This window comes from Dendronephthya gigantea, unplaced genomic scaffold, assembly GCF_004324835.1.
Source record: "Dendronephthya gigantea isolate DGI-Jeju-01 unplaced genomic scaffold, DenGig_1.0 000081F, whole genome shotgun sequence".
NCBI lineage: Eukaryota > Metazoa > Cnidaria > Anthozoa > Malacalcyonacea > Nephtheidae > Dendronephthya > Dendronephthya gigantea.
The window spans coordinates 76156-95966 of NW_021163091.1; the positions used below are offsets into that span (position 1 = coordinate 76156).

Below are 19811 nucleotides of genomic sequence, written 5' to 3' on the forward strand. Positions count from 1 at the left end.
AACCCTCAGAAAGAAACATTTTTCTAAAGAAATAAATATTGACAGGAAATGGGGCACAGTTGCATGCAACGATTGGCGCGACGCAGTAACCGCCAGAATTGGCGTCTTGTTGGATATGAAATGAAGTGCGCTATGTCCATTTTATATTTCTATGGTGATTGTATCTGGTTTTATTTATCCTGGTTAAGCGCATGTTGCACAAGTTTGTGCAAATCAAGCCCCGGATGCTACATCCTACATGCCCTTTTTTGTTAACTCCAGACTTACTATGACGATACAAAAACTATGAAACATCCTTATTTGTAATATCTATTTTACTTTTTATTGCAGGCTTTCTTTTAAAAAACAGTGGAAATAACACAAGATTGCAAACACACTATTTATTACAATTATTGATATAATATTTTAACAACAAAGTCACATTATAATTAATTTAATACAGCTGTATAATTACTCTAACGACGGAGTTGAAAATTCGCCGAGGTTTTGTTTTGGTTTTTTTTATTATTATTTTTCGTCGTTGCAAGTGTGTTTGGGCGCGAAATATACTAGTATTTGAAAAGTGTATGTGACCGTATTTAGCTACGTCAAAGTTTTGTCTCCCTAGAGTTGCAGTGCACAGCTCGAAATCTTTAGCTAATTTCCGATGCGCGATTTCCCTCGTATGATTCGGCAGTCCCTCTAAGAAGAACAAATAAACCGTTCTTTTGATACCGTTTGATTAAGTTTAGATTTAATTGGGGCAAGAATATATTTAATACATGTAGATTCTGGATCTATTTTAATAATATCGCTGCTATTTCGCCGTTTAACTGTATTGTTTATGTTCAGAAGCTTTATATTGAAAACTGGCACGTGCGCGGCACGCCGGAGTTAACGCCAGAACAGGCGTCTTGTTTTGGAATGAATTGCCGCCACACAAGGAATTCATTATTAAAATAGAGAAGGCAATTGTTTTTGAAATTAGTCAAAATAGTTTGACTTTCACTTTCTTAATAAATATGAAATAAGAACTTTTATTTTATCACAGGTTCCAACCCACTAAAATCAGTATATTTCAATATGCTACATTAATTTGTGACTGCGTGTCACTCCTTCGCACTAATAAAAATGTACGCATGGAAAATTATCATAAATTCTCCAAAAGTCAGTAAACAGCTGTCACTCAACACGAAAACTTTATCAAACTTGTAAATTCAAAATGGCCGCGAAGCATATTTTAGCGAAGGCCTGGTTGCCACGTTTTGAGCGATTTTTGTGCAAAAATACGCGATTTTCTAAAAAATCTCCTCTTAAAAATAAGAAAAGTGGTGAAATCTAAGAAATGGTGGAATAAAGTTAATAGAATGACTGGAAGAAAGGGAAGCAATTTACGAGTTAGTTCTGTAATAGAGCCAAGTTACGCCACTGCATGGTTATACCGTTCAGGTTTTGGAAGACGTATGCAGTGATATTGACTCCTAACGAGAATATTTAATACTTCCTTGAAGTACGGGAAGATTCCGAATGCTTGGAATATGGTTGTCATTTTGTTGCAAAATTCAACTATTCATCTTTACGTATTTTGCATGCATCTCCAACGTTGAATAATTATATTCAAGCAATTATTTCATTCAACTTCAACAAATGTTGTACATTTATTCAACTTTAAACGTTACAATGGTGTATATCTATTCAACTTCTACAATGGTGTGTATCTACTCAATTTAATGGTGGGAATAGGTGAGGGAGAGAAAGCATTTCACTGGCATCGCAAAAGCGTAGGTTCGATTCCTGCCGGAGGAAGAACTATAGTTGCATAATTGACTCATTTTCAACCGTTCCGTGAAGTTTGTATAGTTCCACTTAGTCTAGGATCTGTAAAGGAGTTTGTATGCATTTCATTTAGGACAGATTATCTCAATTGTTTTAGGGTAAAATGACCATATATGGCGGTCAACATGGCAAATGTGCAAAAATCTGAATCCGGGACGAAAGTCCTAAAAATGACCTCACCCAGAAACTGCAAAGTCGACATAGCTCTAAATCCTGAATTATAAAACTCCCGATGAACTGAAATTTCACTCCCAATGAACGAGGGGAGGCTTTTTACTTCCAAGTGGGACAAATGCTTTTATATTTTGGATAGCTGCTATTGTACTATCAATTATTTATCGATGCTGAGAAAAAAATACAACTGATGATAAAAAAGTGGCATATATCGTGCAGAAAAGCGGCGAAACATTGCAATGGCGACATAATTGATGAAATGTCAACGGACAAAAAAATGAAAAAAAATTTATATGGCATTATTTCAAAACCCATTGAAAATTGGTTGAATAATTCTTGAAGAAGTCAACTAGAATCGTGTTAAAGTACAATATTTGGAAGGCGCTTGCGAGGGACGGCGAAGAACGGCGATTAAATTTGAAAAATAATGCTGAAATCGTGTTCTGGCGGAGGGTAAGTGAAATAAAATATGTCATATCGCAACAGAACATTGGTATTTCTTAGGAAATTGATAATAAATATACGAAAATAAGCATGTTTTTCATCATATGGTTTACCCTCCTGTCACCACCCCTAAAAGCAACCATTCCGAACCATATAAACAATTCAGAAAGACTGTAGCTTTGATAAATCAGGATTTAGAGCTATGTTGACTCTGACGTTTCTGGGTGTGGTCACTTTCAGGGCTTTCTTCCCGGATTCAGATTTTGGCACATATGCCATGTTGACCGCCATGGTCATTTTATCCTAAAACAGTGAGATAATCTGTCCTAAATGAAATGCATACAAACTCCTTTACAGGTCTTAGACTAACTCAAAATTAAGACCCTTAAAACCCCTAAAATTTATGTGCATCGAGTGAAGTGCAAAAAATCACACTTAACTATTACTTAGTCTATTAGTTTATCGTTTTGAGTTGTTTATCTATTGTTTATCTATCGTCCGCCAGTCCGCGTCCCGAAAAGCTACTCAATTAGAAGTGCTTTGTGCTAAAAACAATATTAATATTAAGTGTTGCCTTTTTTGTACACCCTACTGTAGATAACACATTGTCATTGGCATCGGTTGTGCGACAGGTTTGTGAAGCAGTCGAAACAGTAGCACAAGAATGTGGTTTGGGCTAATCAATATGAATTTTAATCATATGGGAAGTGCTGATTACTGCGTTGAAACTGTATCAAAGGAGGTCTAAGTTGATATGTAAATTACCAATACAAAAAGATTTGCATTATATATACATGCATAACTAAGGTAGTGACTAACAATACTACATGTCCTTTTACTTATATGATTTATGACTTACATTTAACATATTGGGCATTAATTAATAGAATGAACAGCCTGTAAATGCCAGACCATACAACAATATTGAACACCATGTAAAATCCATGATCATGTAAAGACTGAAACCGAGTATATGCATATATGTTAATTTTAGCGGTTTAGGAATAAAGCTGCAATAAAAGCACCTATTGCCACAAGAACTCCACCAACTGTGTAAACATTTCCTGTGATTGTTTCCCACCATCCCTTAGTATCAGGCTCTATTGTTGATCCTTCTCTTGTGTTTGATTCTTTTCTACGTTGCTCTTCGAGGTCTTTGTCTTTCTTCTTTCTTTCCTCCAATTGGTATCTCTCTTTTTGATCACGAACAGGTTGTGGATCTTTATCATCAAAAAGATTACGCAGTGCTTGATGGCAAACTTCTCCTTTCTTCTTATCAATGATGGCGACCACAGAAGAAATATTCTCCAGATTCATTTCAGTTGTCAGCAACACTGGTTCTCTGGACAGGGACAACTTCCACTCCAGGAACTTCTCTTTAGAGAGTAGTGTGCTTTTACTATGCAGGTCACTTCGGCCTCCATACCACCGTGTTTCGGTTTTATCCAAGACGGTATTCTTTGCCCTCTCGGTCGATGTTTGGTTCTTGGAGCCCACTTTTTTCGATGCTTCCAAACCTTCAGTGAAGGTTTTTACCTCAACTGCTCCGCCAACATAAGCTGAAGTGACTACGAATTGACCGAAACGATTAAAAAAATTCATAAACGCTCCCCTGCATTTTTCGTCGTCTGTATATTCGTGAGGTAATTCCCTTACAGCGGACACAAAATTATTGGTGAATGAGATTTCCTGCGACTCCAAATTTCCAAGAATGATCTTAACAATTCGATGTTCTGTCAACGATATATTCGTGGTCTTCGTAGACTCTTTACTGCCATTTTCCTTCTGATTTGCACTCGCACTGAAGTTAGGTGCCATTTTCAACATGCTCTGTGCAATATCAAGACTTATGCCGAGATTTTTCAATTTATTCTCTAAGAACAATTCATCGGACTGAAAGTTCCTTTGAAAGTTCTGCGTCTCATTAACTTTTATGATTTGAGCACAACTAGGGATATTAAAACCATACTTTGTTTCATTCACAGCTGGAAGCTCGAAAATATCAGAGGACACGGTGTTGTCCAATAAGATATTATATCCTCGACCAACCAGTTCAGCTAAAAAAAAATGATGTTTATTAGCAAGCTTATCCGAGTTTAAACGAAGCCTAAAAAAAGTTGGTAATGTGGAGTTAAACTGGCAATAATAATATAATTCGTTTGCTTGTCAACCTTGTTTCACATTGGTCATGCATACTTGAGCGAATTACCGTGGTAGGGTTGTTGACGTCACGCCGAATGTTTTGAGGTCTATGGAGGGTCAGTGATATTTATGTACAGCCTATTCGCAGGTAGTTAAGCGTTTAAGCGCTACAAAATATACCCGATTAAGGCAATTAATTCATCCAGCTGTAAATAATACCCCCAATACATTAGAGTAAAAGGAAATTTAAACAAACAGCATGTTTAAAAACAGCAGTTACAAAACATAGTCCGCATAGCCATAGATGTGGCTCAGATTACTTACAGTACTGTTTAGGGATAACACTCCGGTTGCGGTTCGGCTGCATGATAGAAAGGGAAAAAATACATTCGGAGTGGCCGTTCTTTTCCGAAGGAATTGTAATGAACAGCTGAGAAGGACAACAAAATAACCACATCGATAAAATCTTAAGAAATGTCTGTCAGACCGAGTTTGGCCACTACAGTCAGTAGTCGCAGAATATATTTCAAAGTTTATGAGTGATGTGTCAAAACTCATTCAAACATTTAGCATGGACTCAATATTGATTAGGGCGGGGGCGAGGGGGGGGGGACAGAAATGTTGATGTTTCGCGTAAAAACTACAAATCATTTAGAGTGTATATAGTTTTGGCCAGGATTGTAGCTTTTAAAAAAATTAAAAAATAATTTCAATTCACAAAATTAGCTACTGCCTAAAAAAGGTAGTTAACATGCACTCATGTTAACGGAAAGATTCCAAGCATATTTATATAATTATATAAATCACGATCATATTTCTGCGCGTACTTAATTCAGTCTTAAAAAGGAGCAATGTAGAGTTCAACTTATTGTATCGTCGTTTTACAAAAATAGCAGAAACGACCATGCGGCGCGTGTTTTGCAAATCGAAGAATCGGTGATTCTTTTCGCTCTTGTTTGTAGTCTAGCCTGGCCTTTTTTCCCACTATCAACGATTTAATACTTCTATAATTTAGAAAGCCGTCTAACTGTCCGTAAAAAGTGCAGATATGTTGCGGCAGGTTTTAGTTTTGTATCGGACAATCGCTCGAACAATGCAATCTTCAGCTATTTGAAGGTAAGAAAAATCTTCAAGTTGTGTTTTCTGGTCTAAAGATCTTTATACCGTTGATCAGATCGCAAATATTTAAGCAAGAACCTATTATTGCACTAGCACACCTTAAAACTTTAGTCAAGACCCAAGTTAATATTATATCAGTCGATTCTACCCCAAATCTGTGTACACGTCATCAGTTCATACCAAGCTATTTCGGTCAATTGTTGGCAGAGCAAATATCCCGTGTATCGGGAACGAGGTTGTTAGTTTGATTCATAAAATCTTATTTATATTTCACGATATCTTAAAATCGTCTCACGCTTCGTTGAATCTCGGGTAACAACTAACCGGGCAATGATGTAACTAGCATTTTTGTACCTTCGCATGTTCTATACCTACCTCAATGACAGTCTAAACATTGTAAATACAAGTAAATTATCAAATGGTATCCTAACTATTTTAGTTCATGAAACCTGAAAATTTACAAGATGTGTAATTTATCAATACCTGGAATATATGAATTCCTTTCATTTTCAATTTCAAATTTCTGTTTCAGCATTTCGATACAATGGTCGGAAATCTCTCCGTCATAAGAACAATTTATTGCTTCCAATGTTACAGACTGTAATCTTCCTTCCTTTGACAAACCCATAGAGTTCATCCAGTACCCAAGTTTTAAAACTTTCTCTTCTTGTGTTTTATCAAGTTTGTTTTCTTTAACATATTCCCTCACACAAGTGGCGATTGGATTCAAACCTTAAAATAATTTTTTACAAGGTTTTTTAAAGCGTCTAAATCTCGAGTGGAATCATACGCAACTCAATTCAAGCCAGGAAAAGTTGAGAAAAATTAGTCAACTATTGGTCCTCCGGCAGGACCGAGCCTACGCTTATGCGATGCCGGTGCAGTGCTCTTGTCACTGAGCTACAGAGGTAGCTGACAAGAGCAAGCGTGGTTAGTATGTATTTTAAGGTGGTAATGCCGAGGTAAATAGGTGAAGGTAAATCAAGTACGATTTTGTGGCGCTTCACTCGATGTTGGTAATTTCTAAAAACCTAATTTCAAAAGGTTTTTCTAAAGCAGATGAGTTGAGTATGATTCCACTCGAAATTGAAACCCTTTAAAAAACCTTTAGAAATTACCAACATCGAGCGAAGTGCCACAAATTCGTAATCAATTTTTCAAATTTGAACAATTTATTTTGCAAATTTACTATTGGGATACTGACGACGCACTTGCAAACAAAGAAACACCACACGCGAAAAAAATGTACTATGCATAACTTGTGGTCCCACGACAGCGTTAACATTCTTACGACACCTTCAAATGAGGCATTTTCACGGCTGAAAGCAGAAGCAACGCGTAATAGCAACTGCATTATCAGCTAAACAACAGGGGGTTCTTAGCATAAATGAAACGTTTGTATATTTTTTCAATGTCCTGGCAGAATTATAATTTCCCGTAGCTTATATCAAACAAAATATTTCATCATATCAAATATTTCAAACCAATTTTATCATGGTTCTTTGTTGACTGCATGGAAATTGACCATGGTCAATTGTGATATTTAACAGTGCAGACTAAACTGGCCAATCATTATTTTTTATATACATCCTATATGATCACCAGTTTTGAGCCAATCAATATAGGCATTCACCTATTCATTTTTTTACAATGTTTGGAAGTTGAACCTTTTATAGGGATGCTCAGAATAATATCTTGTCTGACTGTCCACAATATGTTCATATGGAATATGTTTTAAAGGTTATTGACGTTTTTATTTCGACAGCAAAACAAGGTTTGGTTTCTAAAATTTTGCCCCATTTTCACGTTTCCAGTTCATGGTTTAAACCGCTGCAAATGTGTTTTAACGTAACCTATTTACCTCAGGACTCAGCGTTTTATCATTTCAATTTAGTCTCGTATGACGTAGTCACGTATGGTCATATGTTATATATATAGTAGTCCTACAGAGCATTTTAAATATCCAAAACTTGATTTCGGATCTAGTTTATTAGCACTGATTATAACATGCAAGTTTGGTAATAATATATGGTGATCAATTTGGTGAAACCGCCATCCTAAAACCGCAGTTTCCGCACATGCCAATCTAAACGGCTCTATTATTACCAACACTTTACGTCTCGTGAAAATATATACTTATTACGCGTTGAATTCATTTTCCTACCTCCTTTTGCTGCCTCGCTAAAAGCATTTGAGAATTCTTCCTCTTCATCAGACAATTCTTCACTTCGAGAATCTTTCGCCTCAACTTTATGACCTTCTGTTGGCCTGTCCTTTTTAGCTCTTGTGAAGCAAGAATTAAACACTAAGAGGCCAAAATTATCCTCATTTCGACGAAGAAGCTTCGCACAGGCGTCGTATAAATTCTTAGGCTGTCTCTTGCCATTCGGAAGAATTGTAAAATCACCTGCTTCCTCAAGTTCATGGTCATCGAAGTCATTTTCTATCAATACGACTGGTGCCGAAACGCCAAGCACTTCAAACACGATATTTGAAATGGTATCTTTCTTTTCTTTCATCTTGTCTTTCCATTTACTCAAATTCCGGTACAAAACAGAACAGCAATGTGTTACCACCACAACAAGATTTGAATAACTTTTGTCAACCACGTCAAGAAATTTAATCCCTCTAAGACATTTGGAAAGATTGCTATTCTCACCCTTGACCCGGGTATCATTCACGTTCACCACCAAAAATACAAGATTCGGATAAGTAAGCTGTTCTGGTAAATCTGGGTGCGTTTCGAAAAATCTTTTAACGGAAACAAAATTACAAGCATCTTGCTTCACACCAGCAGTATCATTAAATCCTGGTGTATCTATAATACCCATTTTTAAATCGCAAACTCCGTAGTTTGGGTTGTCAGTGGTAAGAATATATTCGCTGGTTGATTTAGTTTCGGGCTCAGAACTACTGGTGACCGCAACAGGGTTTCCTTCTCCTGTATCAAGTAAATGGTTTATTGTAGACGACTTTCCAACCCCAGTACTTCCTACCAACAAAATCATCGCAGAATTTAATGGACGTTTTATCTTTGCACTTGAAAGTAAGCAGTGATAAAGCTTTGCTCTGGGTGGTGGGTCGGAGTCTCGATCAAGGTTTTCAAATAATCTCAGTTCCTCTTTAAAATCTTCAGCTGAAGCTGGCAAAGGTTTCAATTCATCAGGAATCGTTCCCATCGCCATTCAAATGTATTAAAAAACCTATGCAACAAAAATATATTTTAATACCATATTTCATGGAAACGTTCAGGATAATGAAGTGATAGATGATAGAGTACTAGTTGACCACCAGCGCCAAATTTCTCAAATATGCCGGTTGAGATTGTGGTTCATTGGTTAATCTAATGGAACAAATTGACGCTGTGCTGTTCCATTCGACAGTATATTTAGCCGAATCGTCCTATTATTTTTAACATTGCATATTTAAATGTGACAATCCTTAGTCAACTTGTGCCGATATCAATGGTGTTGAACTACACAGATCTGCTGGACGCGTTACCTCATAGAATGGGCAGAAAATCCGAACAACATTAATAATCCACTTCCGCCGAAATTTGCATTTAAATGTCAAACTATAGCCTTGGGAGTTTATAGTTAACTGTATAATATAAAGTACTGAAATACTAAAATATAACTACATTAAATCGGTTATAATATGCTGCCATAATTGTTACTCTAATTAATGAGGCTTGTCTAAATTTTGTGACACGCATGGGTAGAAAGCATGGCGCTAGTTTCCATTGTAGGATCCTAAATGATACCAATAACAAAATTAGCGAATCCCAATTTCGAGAACTTGCAGGAATGTCTGCTGTATGCATTAATTTTTCAACGGCATAAGTGGTATCTTGCGAAGAAAAAGAACAAAATTTTTCGAATTACATTTCTCGATTTCCGTAAAGCCTTTGATCTAATTGATCATAATCACCTCTGGGAAAATTTCCGCGATATCAGTATACGCCCTGGCTTGATTGGATGGGTAGCATCGTATTCACAAGGACGAACACAGACGACTTCATATCATGGTATAGAATTAGAGCGAAAGGAAATTAATGGAGGGGAACGCCCAGGGAAGTAGATTGTGGCTAAGCGTTCATCATTGAAATTGTAATATAACGGAAATTGTTTGTCATATGCGCACAAGGGTTTTGCACGTAATGGACACACGGAAATGAAAACACTTTGCACAATGCACAATGCACAATAACGAACTATAGTTGTAGAGTATAAAATATCACGGGCTGCACTATTTTAGAGAAGGTTGATGACTTGGTCTGGGGCACGACAGTAAATATACCGAAAAGTTGTATTGGTGATATCTTGATCGAGCTGTCTGTCCCTCATACGGCCCCGACGATCCCGCGGATAAAATAATATAGAAAAAGGGGTCGTTTAACAAAATAAACCAACTTCCCTCAGTCACAAAATGGAAAACGACTGAAACAACCAACAAAAATGATATAATTTTCTTGTATGATTGCATGGCGACTTTAGTAATTATAATAACTTGTAGGTACACCACGTAAGTACACACTTACGTGGTGTACCTACAAGTTATTATAATTAAAAATGATATAGACGAGGGGCAAACAGTAATTTTTATGGATGATACGGCCTTATCTGAGATGGTTGATGTATCAAATCATATATCTGGGACATCAGTCTGAAAAACCAACTTGTAGGTACACCACGTAAGTACACACTTACGTGGTGTACCTACAAGTTATTATAATTAAAAATGATATAGACGAGGGGCAAACAGTAATTTTTATGGATGATACGGCCTTATCTGAGATGGTTGATGTATCAAATCATATATCTGGGACATCACACTTACGTGGTGTACCTACAAGTTATTATAATTAAAAATGATATAGACGAGGGGCAAACAGTAATTTTTATGGATGATACGGCCTTATCTGAGATGGTTGATGTATCAAATCATATATCTGGGACATCAGTCTGAAAAACCAACTTGTAGGTACACCACGTAAGTACACACTTACGTGGTGTACCTACAAGTTATTATAATTAAAAATGATATAGACGAGGGGCAAACAGTAATTTTTATGGATGATACGGCCTTATCTGAGATGGTTGATGTATCAAATCATATATCTGGGACATCAGTCTGAAAAACCCAAAAAAACGTGATGGTGTAGTTGAGTCAGCCTCGTACCCAGGTGCTGTCATAGTAAAATATATAACGTTGCATTCAGGTATTGCATGAGGTCAGCTGAAAAAAGCAAGCGCGCAGAGCGCAAGAACCCCCGCGCGCGGAGTCGCGTTTTTTAGCTAATCTCTATACAACTACTGAATGCAACATTATTTTTTTACTATTAAAGCGCCTGGGTACGAGGCTGTAGATGAGTTTGCAAAGACTGAAAAAGTTAAACTAAATGGCAACAAATGTAAGGAGATGATTCTCGACTTCATAAAGAAAAAAAACAACCATTTCACCAATTAATATTGGCAACCAACCAATTATACTCGGGTAAAATCATATAAGTCGCTAGGAATCTGGCTAGATGATGATATGAAATGGGAGATAAATACTGAATTTATAAAAAAAAGGTCTCCAAGTAGCTTCACTTTTTAAAGATCCTTAGGAATTATGGGGTGTGCAAAAGAAGATCTAAAATCCTTCTATTGTGCCATCATAAGGTCCACTCTTGAGTACGGAGCACAGGTGTGGGCCCGTGTGGCATGGAAACCTGACTCAAGAACGAAGTAGCAATATCGAAAGAATTTAAAAAAGAGCGCTTAGGATCATCTACCCTGGAAAAGAAGATTACGAAGCTTTAATAGAAGAGCTCTAGAAGAACGATCCAGCCCAGCTATAAATTTCACAAACTGCTTCCTGATAAGCATTCCAGCATAAAAAAGAGGCAAGAAAAAGCAAATAGTGACATAATTTATATTTTTACTTGTAGGACAGATTGTTTTAAAAATAGTCTTGTGGTCTATGCGATTAATAAATATAACGAAAGTATAGCTTGAAGAACTCGACCGATATAGGCTATAAACTGTATATAATTCTATAATGTTTTTTAAAAATCCTAGTGTATTATACCTATTGATAAGTCTAACGAAAGTATTGCAACAACTGTATAAAATTATAGCTAATTTTTAGATTTACTATATAGATACATTTATATACTTATAATAGTTTTAAATAATCTTAGTGCATTGACTCTATTATATACTGATAACTCCAATGTTATTTTTATAGATAGTCATTATTATTAATGTATATAAAATTTTACAAAGATGTAAACACGTAATAATTTAGCTGTATCAAGCTATTGTAATGTGTTCAATAAACCATCACTAATATTTCATTTCGGTGAAAGATGGAATGTTCCATTAAACTCGGATTTGCCTTTCACGTCATGAAAATATTCTTATCATTTTATTGCAGCACAGTTAATAGAATATACATGGTTTGGAGACCACATAAAACTACAATACAACTCCTTAATTATGTTGGGGTAGATTTATGCAAAAAATTATGCCTTTATCTTCACATGTCTATTGCATTTTACACAGATAAACCAATAGCAAACTTATAATTAACACATTTTCCAATCAATGACAATGAGTTCAGCAAGACGAATGCCATTGGTAAATTTGGCTTATACAATAGACACGTGACAAGAGAAGAACCATTTTTTGCATAAACGTGGACAATATCATAGTTAATGAGTTGTATTTTATTGTATTGTATTTAGTCTCCAAACCATGTATATTCTATTAACTGTGATTGCAGTCACATGCATTGGTTATTGGTATGGCAAACATAGCTCGCAGAAATGTTTGCAATTGATTCTCACCTGGGTACAGTACTGAAAACATAAAGTACTGTCCAGAAATAATCTAACAAAAGCCGCGGTTAACCGAGGCCAGACCAAGGTCGAACCGCGGCAAGACGGAAGTTTAACCTCGGCTTAACGTGGTCTGACTGGCATAACTTAAGATGTTTTTGATTTGATTATTGTGTTGTCGTTCTCAGCAGTTCATTCGAAAGCGAACGGCAACCGCTATCGTACTTTTTCTCTTGCGGTCGTCTCACTCGTCTGCGATTTCTTTTGGTTGACCGCAACCGAACCGCGACCGAACTGCACTGTTCTATTTCTGTATAGTGCTGCACGTTCTTATTTATTTTTAGACATGCGGCGTTTGTCATGAATTTAAAGCTATGTGCACGTGAGCGTCGTTTTCGAGCGTTTTCAAAATCGTTTTTGTCTTTTTTTTTGTTTTGACGCCCTGTCCACACGATCCAAGGAAAGATATGCTTTATGTTTTATATGAGCTTCGAGTTCTATTTTAAATTTACGGTGTTTGTTTGTACTGATTTGTTTGAAACCGAATGTGAAAACGCTCGAAAACGCTACCGTGCGATAGACTAAATGTCTGCGATACAAAACGAACGCCGTGCAGTATATAAAAATAAGCATACCTCGGTGTGTTTTAATCTTGATTTAAGGAAAACAAAATTTACTCGGCAAATGTATACTTTCTCGTGATGTAAGTAAATGTTATTCAATGTTTTTGAGGCGCAATCAGTCGAAACAAACTTTTCACGTTTGTCTGCTTTTTCAAGCGGCATGCATTTTGCATTTTTCACAGACATCCAGAAATAGGCTATTTGTTTTAAGGAGCAACATCTCCATGAATGTTCGGTAAAATTCAGCTGTAGTAAGTTAGTCTTCTCTGTAGTTAGTTCTAAAGCCATTTTAAGTCAAACCGGAGTAATTTGGGGGGTACCCAGTAGACAATAATTAACATTTAGAAAATAGTTTCCTTTAAGCTTTTGTACTGTTTTGATGTTTATTCTGACACAAAGTTATTTTAAATATGTACTCCAATATTATGAATATATAATATGATTATTCTTTGTTCAAAATGATAGAAATCATGAGTTATTTCACAATAATTATATCTGGCTATATATGTCTTCAGGGAATTCTGTTTCTTAAATGTTTTTAAATTTCACCTTTTTTATCATGGATGGCCCAGAAAGATGCGACAATGTCTACGGTTAAATATACATGCACCTTGTAATACGCCAACGTTTAGCCGATTGAGAGAATAGAAAGTTTACGATCTACAACGCGGTCAGCTCGACGTCGCTAGTCACACTATTTGCTTGAAATATGTTACAGGAAGCATGCAGTGGCATAGACCGTATCGTTGGGTTTAGTTTGGGTTTCGTTATGGAAATTTTTAGTTATTGTAAATCCCTCCCTTTGTTTATTCTGATAATCCTTTAATTGATTGTCGAAGGAATCTGGATTATTACTGAGTGGGATAGGGAGACTAAGGCTTGTCGTAACAGTAGGATTTCGTGGACTTATTTTAGCTCTTTGTTTGTTTTGATAGTCCTTTAATTGACTGTCAAAGGAATCATTAGTTTTCCCATTACTACATTGTTGTCTACCCGTTAAAACTACAACTTCTGGTGATTTATCTTCATTAATTTCGTTGAAAATTTCTGTATTATTATAATGCGGAATGTTTATACAGGGTTGTTCAACGCGGTTATTTCCATCTTTACTTTTATCTTCCCTACTGTATTGTTGTGAATATCTTGGAGCTAATACATCGGGTTTTTCGTGATAATTCATTTCATGGGTGGTTTGTACTTTATGCTGTGAGTAGCTTGTACAGAGTTGTACAGGACTGTTAACATCCTTCGGGAATTTATGTAAGGGGTGACGTGTTTTGTATCCTTCATAACAACCTTTAACAGCAGGCATACCGTTAAGCTTGTTCTTATAGTGCATAATTTGTTCCCCAGATCTTTAATGCGTGATTTTAGATGGATATTTTTATTTGTTAATTATTTGCATATATTTTGTTGATTTTTGTGAATAATATAATTTTGCTGTATCAGTTTATCTTTTAATACAGCTAAATCAGTCTCCATCTTCTCTTTCAACTGACAAAATTCAACATTTTGTTGGTGAAATTTGGTAGAACAGACAGTACTCTGCACAACGTTTATATCGCCTAAAGTTGCGTTTATACTGAGTGAAATGGCGTGGAACAGTCAGCATTCTGCACAGCGTTATAATTATTCTATATCGGCTAAAGTAAAACTCGATAGAAATTCTGCCTGAAATGATTCATCAATGAATTTCTGCAGGTCCTGAATAGTTGGACTAGTCTTTCCGCGGCTTATTTTATTTACGGTATTAGCTTTGACACTACTTAGTAGGGATTCAGATATACTTCAGTGTGACTTACAATCTTACTTATATCCGTCGGCCGGGTTTCAGCTTGAATGGCATTGTTAGACTTAGAGAGCCATCTGCCATTGCGATCCGGTAGATTTCAATCATTGTATTGTAACTTTTTAGCGCTTCCACCAGGCGATATCCATTTGCCTTCAAGCTGTAAAACTTTGGCCACGAATATTTTCAATAAATCGAAGTTTCCAGCGAGCGCGTCCCTAACAACAGACGTATTCAATGGCGTATGTAGCGACGATTAGGTTTCACTTTTCACATTTTTAATTATTATAAGCGAGGTTTTTTTACGGCATATTCTTCACTACTGAATTTTTTTCAGTTTTGGTATTCCTCCTGTTTAAGCTTGCCTATCTTAGCTGTAGCATATTAGTTTTATTATGTATTCACAAGAACACTATGAAAAGTGCGAAAAAAAAATTCAAAAACACATTGAAGAGAATGTTTAAAAACAAATATGAAAGTAGTACATTACAGCATAAGATCGTAACAAATAGCACCGACTTACGAAGTACCTTTCTTTAATCATCACTTCGATTTCCTCTTTCGAAGCGAGGTTCACATTTGATATATGATGTCAATAATTTAAATGATTTAAATTTGCCAACATTTAGTGACACGTCCAGATCAAAATGTTAAATCTTACCTGTGGTAAATATTCCCAACTGATCTTTTCCGAAAAACCTGTTCAGCAGATTGCTAACTTTGGCTTGCGTTAATAACAACAACGAAGTGTTGTGTTGCTAGACAGGTGTCTCAGGTATGGGAGATTTGCATAGCAGTTCGTGTGCGCTGGCTACCACCCCAGTAAGACTTTCCGGGGGGCTCCAGCCCCTCAGCGCCCCCCTATTCTACGCCTATGGGCCGCAATGAGACTTTTTTAAATGATCAGCGGTTTAGAAGCACTTTTAAACCAAAACAGTGGATTAAGATTTAGCCCAGGGTTAGCACTAACCCAGCATTGAACAACTGTCCCCTGCACCAGCCTCGTTCCCAGGCGCTTTTTAAAAAAAAATATAGGAACACTACAGACTATTGCATAGATCAGTGGCTAAGCTGAGCGAGCGCGCAAGGAGTTCTGGGGAGGACGCGGGAAAGGAAGCGCCTGGCAGAAAAGGAAGGCACTAGATAGGATCGACTAAAGCCCCTTGAGCCTGAAATCATTAAATATATTATCAGCAGTAATTACCATATTATTTTTATTCTATTTATGAATGCGGAATATTTTAATTATAATTTCCGGTCCTAAATGTAAACAAATTGAATTTCGTGCAAAATTTAAATTAAATGGCGACTGCAACATCAAGCGACCCGTGGGCATCGTTTTTTACAGAACAGTTTGATCGTTTCACAGGATATGTTAAGGACGAGATTACAGCATATGAGCTCATTAAAGCGTACGAAATTGCCACCACTAGTTGCTTTACTGTATTCAAAGAAACAACGGGGTTCAGTGACACAACGGGCAACGAAAATGCCAAAACTCATGGAAAACATCGCGTGCGATGGCAAGACCCACAGGAGACCACAGGGTTCAAGCTCGAGTTTGACGGAATCCCATTTGAAATTGCTGGAATAAGAATTCTAGATTGCCAAAATGGACCCGATAAAAATAAAGCGAAGAAAGAAGAGGAGGCTTTAAAGAAGTTTGAACATGCTGTAAGTACCACAATTGTGTAATCTAATACCAACTAATGTAATACTAATGTAATACCAATGTAATATTACAAGGCCTGGGAGAAAGAAATAGTAAACTCATCGCTCTTTAGTACCGTCCTCTTTTCTCCTAGGGTGCATGTAACTCCACAATAAGGTTAACTTCCACAGCTCATAAAATGTTTTCATACCAAAACTTCCTACCAAAGGGCAAAAGGTTCTTGTATAAAACCATTTAACATACTATACTTAGTTTACTTTTTAATAATAAAAATAGGTTGCTCTTAGGATGGAGTTGATCACAACTATAATCATCCCAAACGTCGTTTTTTGGTACAAGACACGAAAAGATGCGGCTGTCCTGCCAGAATTCACATGAGAAAAATAGTGAAGTTTCCAGATTTTAAGGTGAGGCTAAAAAAGGCCAATTTCCACTCGGGAAAATAATCCGTGGATTGTACCGGATAAGGAAAAAAAAATTCGCGTGCATGCGTCTGGAAAAGAAATCTTCTGATAAAACAACGTCGCAGGGCGTGAAATAAAAGGTTGAAATATTTTGGTCCTGAGATATGGAGATTTGCAACTTTTTGGTCCTGAGATATACTAGGAAAATAATTTGCGAATCGGACCAGATAGAACATTTCGCTCCATATGGAGCGTTGGCAGAGTTGGTCTTAACAGAACATATAATGAGGTTGATGAACAGAATGTTTTATCAATAGTGTGACACAATAGGTCATTGAGTCAAATTCAATTTAGAACTTCATCTCAATCGCGGAGTCCTTTTTTCGAGTGCTTCGCAATTTGTTGCTTTATTGTAGCTATGCACTTGCTTTGTCTGCACGAGACTCTTCTAAGCGAAAAAGGTTCCGGTTTGATTTTTAATGTTGGTCAACGAGAACAGGGAATACATTAATTTGTACATTCTTTAGATTACGGAAGATAAGAAAAAAAAGAAAGAGATGATGTCAAAAATCTTGCGTGATGCTCGCCTCAAAGATGAGAGCATCGTTACGGAGAAAAGAATATATATTACTCTGCCTCGGGAAAAGGACCATTCGTTTCACCTGACAGGAAAGGTACATTTGTTTTGCATAAAATAAATTACAGTTGTCATACAATACTTCAATAATAATCACACAGGTAATGCAGTTCCCTATAAAAAATCATAAAGTATAAGTGTAGGTAATAGTATAATTTCGAGTGCAATTACGGATTAACAAGCACGAGTGAGTTTTTAAAGGCTGCAAAATAGCGCGAGTCCATTGAACATTAACATGAATTAAATTCTTCAAATCTATATTCTTATATCTCTGGACTCCTTCAACCTATTGACGAGAGACTGGTGAAGAAGATACAGGAATTGGTATCAAACGGAGTTAATCGTGTCTCTGAGATGCAACGTCACCTGCTATTAATATTACGTGAAGAAGGAAATATTTGCTGGACAACAACCACCAGAAGTGACAAACAGGAGATTCTTCCCTACTAGCGTTGATGTACGGAATCATATGTACAGAGCAACAGTGGAGCAAAGAAACTCAAATATTGATCAAGAAAACTTAGAATCCAAAATTAAAGAATGGCAGAAGGAAAATCCAGATGACAAATTCTATTTCCGACCGTACAGCCATGTGAACACCGGCGGAGATGATGGAAAGAATGATGGTGATTATGCAGATGATCATAGTTGTGATGATGACATCGTTGAAATAAAACAACAAGACCAATTAAAAAATCTTCTTCTGGTCCACCAAACACAGTGGCAAAGGAAATTCTCTAGAGATATGGAGGTGATATTTGCCTACTTGATGCGACATATAAAACGTCTCGCTATGCTCTTCTTATGTTCTTCATGTGCGTCAAAACCAATGTCGATTACTGCGTTGTTGCTTCTTTTGTGGTCCAACAAGAAGATGCTAATTCCATTTGGGAAGCTTTGCATACTGCAAGGTTGGAATCAAAATTGGAACCCCGATTTCTTCATGGTCGATTTCTGTGAAGCAGAAATTAATGCCATTGAAAGACTTTTTCCAGGTAAGGAAATGCTGTTATAAAAAATATTTTGTCGATAGTCTATGTAATATTGAAGCAAAAACTCAAGGCACTGCACTTGCGCAATTAAATTAATCTACAGACAATGTTTTTTCTTTCCAGACTGCCTTGTGTATCTGTGTGATTTTCATCGCGAACAGGCCTGGGTTCGATGGGTTAACAAAGGCAAAAATGGGGTTACAAAAGAACAAAAAGATAAGCTTCTGACAAGATTACGTGCAATGGCAAAAGCTCCTAACGAGAAGAATGAGTGAGTTTGTGCAAATTGTCAACACTGGGGCCCACTGGGTTTGTATGAGTACAATATCATCTGGTCCTGGTACTATCAAAATTTATGATACTCTTTACAACACAGCAAATTCAGTTGCAATTCGCCATGCCTGCCATATGCTCATGTACACAGGTGAAGCAATATCGTTTGTCAATGAGAGAGTTCAAAGACAAATCACTTACAATGATTGTGGCCTTCTTTCACTAGCCATTGCAACAGATTTATGCAATGGTATTAATCCATCTACACAATCATATGACCAATAAGGCTTACGACAGCACTATGTCAACTGTTTGGAGTCCAGAAGAATGGCTTTGTTCCCAAAGACTACCCGAAGAGTACCACGTCATCTAGGCTCCACAAGAATATCTGTTGCAATCTACTGTGTCTGCAGGAGGCCTAATGACATGAAAGAATATGTACAATGTTCAAATTGCAATGCTTGGTATCACCCATTGTGTGTTGACATCCCTGAGTGGGCTATCAAGACTAAAAGAAAGTGGAGATGTGATACATGCAAAAGCAAGTAAAAAGACCATATCTGCATTAGTGTACCAATGTAGACTGAATACTTGTTTAGTAAAATAATGTGATTTTATTGATGTTATGTGTTTTGTGGTTACATGATACTTCGATAGATGTAGTGAATATTAAATATTTAATATAGAAAGGGCCTATCTATGGATATAAATACTTAAATAGGATCATCAACTTATAAAGAAAACAACAAATATATAGACAATGTCTTCTGGATTGTCTATGATTCTATCAGGGCGCTGGAAAACACGGGCGTAGAAACGCGCTCATTATGACCTGATCTATGTGTGATGCACTCGAGGACTGGATCTAGCGCACGTTTAAGAAGAAAAGCAAGAAGTCAAA

The 19811-nt window shown here is 36.7% G+C and overlaps 1 pseudogene; it reads left to right on the plus strand.

The window, feature by feature from the left end:
* Positions 1 to 17568: 17568 nt before the first annotated feature.
* On the plus strand, positions 17569 to 18526 carry LOC114532808 (annotated as a pseudogene).
* The last annotated feature ends 1285 nt before the right edge of the window (positions 18527 to 19811 follow it).